The sequence below is a fragment of the Dendrobium catenatum genome, unplaced genomic scaffold, assembly GCF_001605985.2.
Source record: "Dendrobium catenatum unplaced genomic scaffold, ASM160598v2 fragScaff_scaffold_133, whole genome shotgun sequence".
Taxonomy (NCBI): domain Eukaryota; kingdom Viridiplantae; phylum Streptophyta; class Magnoliopsida; order Asparagales; family Orchidaceae; genus Dendrobium; species Dendrobium catenatum.
Genome location: NW_021318595.1, coordinates 11,087,033 through 11,094,584, shown reverse-complemented (window position 1 = coordinate 11,094,584; position 7,552 = coordinate 11,087,033).

Sequence of the window (7,552 nt, the reverse complement as noted above, 5' to 3'; positions counted from 1 at the left end):
CATTAATTCAATCATTTTAATCGAGCAGCCGGCTGAGTAGGATAGAGAAAGAGAGTGATTTGGAGAGATAATCACGTTTTGAGCCGCTTCATGCCATTTTCAATCGTTAGCCCAATTGGGAAAATTGTTTGGATCAAGAAAGGTCATATTATACTTATATCAGTTTTTTAAAATACAAATTTTTTTAATTTTTTTATTAAATTTATATTTTTTACGAAAAATGCGTATAAATTTACAACTGTAAAACTTTCACCATATAATTTTTTATATGTTATAGAGAACATGATTATGAACATTTTAAGTATTCTATGAAACTTTTATATTGAGTATTTTGGAATTTGTACTATTTTCATTGAACAAAAATTAATATGGATACTAAAAAATAATGTTGTAGTTCAATAAATGTCTTATAGTAGTGTTTTATACATTCCTTTATAGTTTGGTTACATTTGGCATTGTGAAATTTTGTTTAGTAGAAAGTTCATTTGTCTACCGTTATACAATACTGTGAAATTCTGACATGTCTTTAATTTTTCTTTAATTACTGCAATATGATGAAATATATACCTATGTGATTAGATATATGTTTATCTAATTGAAAAATATCTGATGGGAGTTATAAGGGTTCAGAATCCTATGAGATTATGTTTGTGTAAGGGAATATTTTGGTGCTTATAAGGCATATTTTGGTAGTTATAAGCCATGTTATAATACCTATGAACACAAATAGAGATACAAGAGGCATGAATCTTTTGAGACTATATAGTGGATGAGATTATTTTCATTATTTGGATATTTTAGTAGCTTTGTTGTTTATAGGTTTATTTAAAGTGAACATTAATAGAGATTGTGAATATTCCAAAATTAGATCTTGGGAATTGTCTGTCACAACTCAACACGATGTGATCTATCCTGATTGGATTGGGGTGTGACAGATTGTAAATGACAAACAACTAGCATATGACTTATACCATCTCAATTTCTCGATCTTATCCTCTATGAAGACAATATATAATTCAATTACCCCATCATTAGATGTCTTACATTCCTTATCAAAAATAATCCAACAACAGATAATAATTGATATAATTTATTCACCACATAACAACATTTAATAACCATCATCCTTATCACTTAATTTTCACTTGGACTAAAAGAACAATTTAGTCGACCACCAATTACTAGTTGGCTTACAATATTTCTCATTAGTTTTCATCCAACGTTTATCGACAACCTAAATTTGATTTCCAACATACATCTTCCCAATTGCCAAATCTCTCCTTAACAAACGGACAACAAAGCCAACCACTTACTATCTATTTATTTTTAATATTCACCATTGCCTGTCACTTAACTTTCAACATTATTTGTCAACCTTCATCTATTGTCTACCAAAGATTGATGATTTATGTTCATGAACTACTAATGATGAATACTTGTCATCTCTCTAATGATTGATGCCTTCATGATGATACAAGGAAAACCCTGACTCTATAACCTTGAAAGAATGTTCAATCAATATTCTAAACATAGTTATAACTGGTAATGCCTTCCCCAACCATCCTCAAATGCATCAATATAACTCAAAATTTTCATAAGCATTGTCAAAAATACTAATATGGATTAACTTAACGCAACAACTATGCACTACAAAGTTGGCTCAAGATCCTATACATACAACAACCTTGAGGAAAAATCCATGTTGATATCTAAGGAGCAGTTGTTAAAAAGGATATTAACAAAACTATAAGTCTCTAAGGCATTCTTCATGTTGGAGAATTATACTACAATAATTATTTTATAGAATGTTATTTTTATATATAATACACAACTTGACTCCTCTACATTTACACTTAATTTTAGAATCATGCAGCAAATGTTGTTTATTAATTAAGATTCATCGATCTCAAGAAAACTCAATTCAAACTCTTTTACCTTATGTGAAAGTTATTGAATCATGATGTAACTGAAAATAGAACGTGTTAAAATATATGTTTATTATCATAATAGATTAAGGTTATAAAGTAACGATACAAAATTTATGCTATGATATGTCAAAACTCCATGTGGATTCATCCCAACTTCTTCCATTATGAATTCAAGTTATTGCATTATCCATAAAAAAGTATCCCAAGATTAATCAAAATGTTTTGGTAGATTTTCCCAAATTTTATGCATCTCGAACTTTAGTCATTGGATAAGATTCTCGATAATGATATGGGAGCTTAGTTAAAACACAATAAAAAAAATTTAAAAACCCCAAAGGAATATATGATAATAAGGTCTCTATAATATAAAGGAAAATATAAAAAAGTTGATAATTTCTTACAAATTTATAAGCCCCAACAATTTTCCAAAATCATAAATTGGTAAAGGTTAAATTTTCCTAAATTTTCAATTTGAGGAATTTTTCACTATCCAATATGACCTATAAAAAAAATTAGCTGATTGATTCTTATGAAGATAATTTTGTAAGGAGACAAATTAAATAGTAATAAACTTTAACTTTTAGATTTTCCCTTATTATGTGGATTTTATTTATTTTTTATTCAAAAGCTTTCTTACAATTACAAGCCCTCACTAACTAATTACCTCTAGCACGAGGGATGTCATTTTCTAATTAAGGCTATTCCCTTGTAAATAAGTCATTGCAATGTCTCTTAATGCAATATTAAGATTTCGTTTGGTTATTTTGTACATTTTCTAAAAGGTAATTTTAAAATTATTGAATGGAGTTTTCTAACTGCGAAGTTAATATCATAAAGCTTTCGAAAAATGTACGAAAATACAGCTATCTAAATTACATTTCTGCAAAAGTGGCATATACAAACAACACCAAAAAAAAATTTCTGCCATCTCGAAATTGAAAAGGCAAAATTAAGCTGTCTCAAACAAGGCTAAAATATCTATTATTAAGTTCAAAAGAGTTTATTTTGATGGATTGACAACTAATCTACTTGCAATTTCATCATAAATTTTAGCCTATTTAAAATTGAGACAATTTACCTAATCTTACTCAAAGATTCTTATAAGGAGCCAAAATCTACATCTTTCATGTCCATGAGGACTATCATCAATTGGACTTGAAGCTAAGTGAGTGGTCAACTTTAGATTGACTTAGACTTCATTTGAGACGACTTTCTTACAGTTTCTTAAATCAGTTTTCTAGTATAAAAGTTTTAATTTTTGCACTAAAAATTTACTTTAAAAAACAATAAAAACGGCTTTTTTCTTGTTTTGTAAAACTATTATTTAGTAAAAAAAACTATTGAAAACAGAAAAAAAAATAGTTATATAAAGCTGTTCAAAACAAAGTCTTAGATTAACAAAGGATTAAATATCGTATTAGAAATATCATGCAAAACCAAAAGCTTAGAGTGAGTACGTGGAATCTTTAAATTTCATTTATAACATCTCAATTTCATTATCTTAATTAATTATATATTAACAAAAAAAAATCAATTATGCAAGCTTTTAAAAATAATATTTTTATTTCTTTGTAATTCTATTTTATTTTATTATGCAATAATTTAAATTAGATCTATAACTAATTTCAAATTGATTTACACTCACCCAACACCTTCTATGAATCTAAATTGACTTCGTTTGGGACAGCTTTTTTCTTGCTTTCTAAAGCAGTTTTTTAGTATACAAGTTTTTTTAACTTGAAATTTTTGTTATTGAAAATTGCTTTAGAAAATGATAAAAAAACTGTCCCAAACGAAGCCTTAATTGTGCCGTATTAGTTAGATCGATTTTGCCAAACTATAGAGGAATACAAGATGATTAATATGGGCTTATAAGTTTAATCAATTTAGATTAATTTCCTTTAGGCCAAATACAGGCCGAGCAGCAAAAGCACAAAATAAATTAACAGAAACTGGGCTTATTTAAGTTAGGGTCGTTCGTACGATCTTCGCTCGTTTATAACAACTGCGTTGAATTTTATTATATTCATTTAGGATGTAAATAAAAGTTTTAATTTGATGTTGAAGTTTCAATAGCTAAAGTAAGAGTCTATTTGGAATGACTATAATATTTTATACAGTTGGTTGTAAAATTGCTGTGTAGAAAGCAATTGTGTTACTGTTGATCTTATTTTTATATGAGGTCTATTTCTCCGAGCTAATCCCTAGTGTTTAGGTCTTCATAGCCTCGTGTAGATATGTCACTGACAAGATCCCCCTCGTGGATGCCTATTGACTTAGCACTGACTAGGCCTCGTATTTCAATTCAAACCGGATCAAATTCGACCCAAATCCAATTTAATTCCAAGTGCGATAGTGCAATCGAACTTCGTTGATTTATTTGAGCCCGATTCGAGTTCAATTTGAACCTGATAGGTTTGATAGACGCTACATAATCCATCTCGGGTTAATTGAAATTAATTGGATGCTGAATCGAGCCATTTGAAGTCAATCCAAATTAATTTCATCAAATCGGACACTAACTGAACGCGATTCAACCCAATTTAATCAGATCAACGCTAACTAAATTAAAATGATTCAATTTTAACACAAGCCAAATCAAAATTAACTAATCCAATTCGATTTAAATGACAACAGCTCCGATTGACTTGTCAAGTTAATTAGAACCATTCTGATTTGAAACTTAACCATAATCTCTTTATTAATTATCTATTTAAATTTATTAATCAAATGTTAGCATTTAAATCTGTTTTTAATCCCACCCCCCCCGCCCACACATACACAATTTCATTAAAATTTTAAAAAGAAGATCAGGGAGCGATTAGTAATAAGCGATTTTCCTGGACGCAATTAAAAGAAAGTTGTTAGGGCAGGTGTTCCCTGCACCTTCTTCCTCCTGTTCGTGCATTTCTTGTTAGCACATATGATAAGCAAGCATCAGCTAAGTAAGCTAAAAAATTTTATCTGATCTATTCATATGCATTATTTGTTTATGTACGATTTATGAATGCTATTAATGTATTTGTCAATGCCATCAATGTTATATATATATGTGCTTTAATGTATGATTTAGCAAGATAGTCCATCCTATTTTAATATAGTATTTTCATCATTTATCTATTCATTCATATCTTTTATATCATATCACCATCATCATTGTATTTGTTATCATTTTCCTTACATGTAGCTATCAATAATAATTAAGAGTTGTTATCCTTTGTCCATCGGTGTAATTAAATTATCCGTTACAGGCAACAATTGAGATATCACCATAAATCATCTTTAAAGAAAAGCTCGTCGATCCATCATTATGTGCAGGGTATTATATTTTAACAACCAACACATTTTATGGTGTTAACAATTAGCCTTTCTTGTTTTTACAAATGTCACAATCAAAATATAGTATGAAATAATCAATTATATTTAATACAATAAAATTTATATAATATCTATAACTTCAAAAAATTATAACTTTTATTTTTAAGCGGTGAAATTCAGCAATATTATTGTCAAAATATTCACACTATTCATATATATTATATACAAAAAGTTATATGATAATAACTCAATAAGTTAAAAGAAAATGAATTTTTATTAATTTACAAGAGGAAGAAATCCATCAAGTTCAAAATCATTGAAAACCAAAATAAGATATGAGTTACTTACAATGATTAGAAGAAATTTCTAAACAAACCGACAAACGAAAAAACCCCGAATAACCTTCTCTCTCTTCCTTCTTCATCAATATACAACGTTGAAATTCAAAATTTTCATTTGCAAAAAAATCATTTTAGAAATTCAGGTTATTATAGAAGGAACATTTGAATTTCTTTAAAAGAGATAGTCTAATGATTTGGAATTGTGATTTGTTATGAGTAATTTATGATGACATATGGTTGATAATATATAATGTTATAAGGAGGGTTCCAATCTATAGGTGATGGGGAAGGTGTTCCTCAACTAGGAGAGTTTAAGTTTCCTTCAAAAAAAAAAAAAAAGTATGCGTTAGTGGTTTTGCTTTGTAATGCCATATTGCTTAGGTGTATACAAGTAGCTAATATTATGTATGATGCCATTAGTATTGATCAAGTTTTTAAGAATGTGATTGGTATCTGTAGTGCCCTTGTCAGATCATAGGATTTCAGTATGGATCCCAAATTATATTTCAATCATTTGTTTAAATTTAATGAAGTTGTGTGATGTTTTAATTTTTTAAGCACTAAAAGTCTCAATACTAATGAAAAAATTCTTTCACAAAAATAACATAATATTTTTATCCTTAAAACGAATTAATGAGAGATAGACCCCATACTTCATAATGAATTAGTTATAAGAGCTAATAAGGGTGATTGCTAGAGGGATAGATTGAGAGATAATGACTTTTGGGAGCCTTACAGGATTTAAAACATGAAAAATTAAGGCGGATATGTAAAGACTTATTTTATTTAGATATTAAGTATAGAGTTTGATGTGTCATAGAAGACAATGATATAGATTGTTAGTGGACTTGGAGAGCAATATATTTGCCAATGGCATGATAGATAATGGTTGGAGAATGGGTAGATACCATTGTAGCATAGACTTTGAAGAATTGTTTGTTGTGTCCTCAAATTCTTGATTTGTTAGCGAGTGGTGCCAAAAGAAATGAAATAATTATTATTCAATGTGAGATTATATACATAAAGATGATTATGGAGGATTACATGTGCATAAAGAATATAAATAAATGAAGTTGGCATGGTGGTGTGGGGAGGAGTCATTGTCCAGTATGTGTGACTAGGAGGTAGTTGTCATTGCCAAAGAATATTTGATCTGATCCTTAAAATGGTGTAGATTGGTGTATATGTTTAAGATCCTTGGTGAGATGGTTTGTGGCACTGGAGTCTAGATATGATTCTAATAAGGCATGTCTCGGTGAGCATATTTGGAAGTGTTTGGGGGTGTATTTGACATTTATATGATGCCAACATAGAATGAATGGTTGTGCCACTTACTGTGTTTACCCCATTAGCAAGGCAAATCATAGCCACAACCATGGTAGGTTTCTTGTGTTACATGAATTTCAACTGTGAGTTTTTCTTTTATGGCATCATAAACAATATTGATTTCTTAATTACACAAAAAAAGAGTATAAAATAAATTGTCAACACTTGAACGTGTGATCCTAGTCCATTTGACTATTTTAAACGTTTGGTATGTCGAAGGTAGGACATTGATTATGTAAAGGATGATATATTCTTTGTTAATCGTGGATCTAGTAGTAGTGATGTTATCCATCAAAGTTTTGATTTTATTAAGGATTAGGTAATAGTATGAGTATTCATAGAATATATTGTGTAACTTATTTTTTAGTTGAATCATCGAGAGTGATTTGTTGATTAGAAGTGGTGTTCAAGTACCACCTATATATCCAAGCAAAAATCGAGTGTGTAGGCATAGGGAAGAATAATGTCCAAGAGGGTGCAGTAGTGAGAAACTACTATACTTTGATAAATCTACATCCATGTATTGTATGTTGGGCTTATAATGAGTAGGTTGGTGAAGTAAACAATCAATTTATTTGGCCATGGTACGCAACCATCAAGAAATTCTTAGAAGCTATTGACCTATTTTGAGGATTTTTT